We start from the raw sequence: 210 nt of genomic DNA on the forward strand, positions 1-210 counted from the left end.
GTGGTCCTGAGGGGGACAACGGTGTCACACAGCCGCTGACCCCTGGGTCACGGCCACAGCCCTGCCCCCCCCCGCCAGAGCTGGTGTGAGACACCCCTTCCTTGGCATGCGGGGCCCTGTTCGGTGCCCCCTCTGGGACACCCTCTGGGAACAGCCCTCTGGGAACTGCCGGAAGCGGGGAGGGGGGCGGGGGGGGGGGGGGCTCCTGCT

The sequence above is a fragment of the Perognathus longimembris genome, chromosome 17, assembly GCF_023159225.1.
Source record: "Perognathus longimembris pacificus isolate PPM17 chromosome 17, ASM2315922v1, whole genome shotgun sequence".
In the NCBI taxonomy this organism is placed as follows: domain Eukaryota; kingdom Metazoa; phylum Chordata; class Mammalia; order Rodentia; family Heteromyidae; genus Perognathus; species Perognathus longimembris.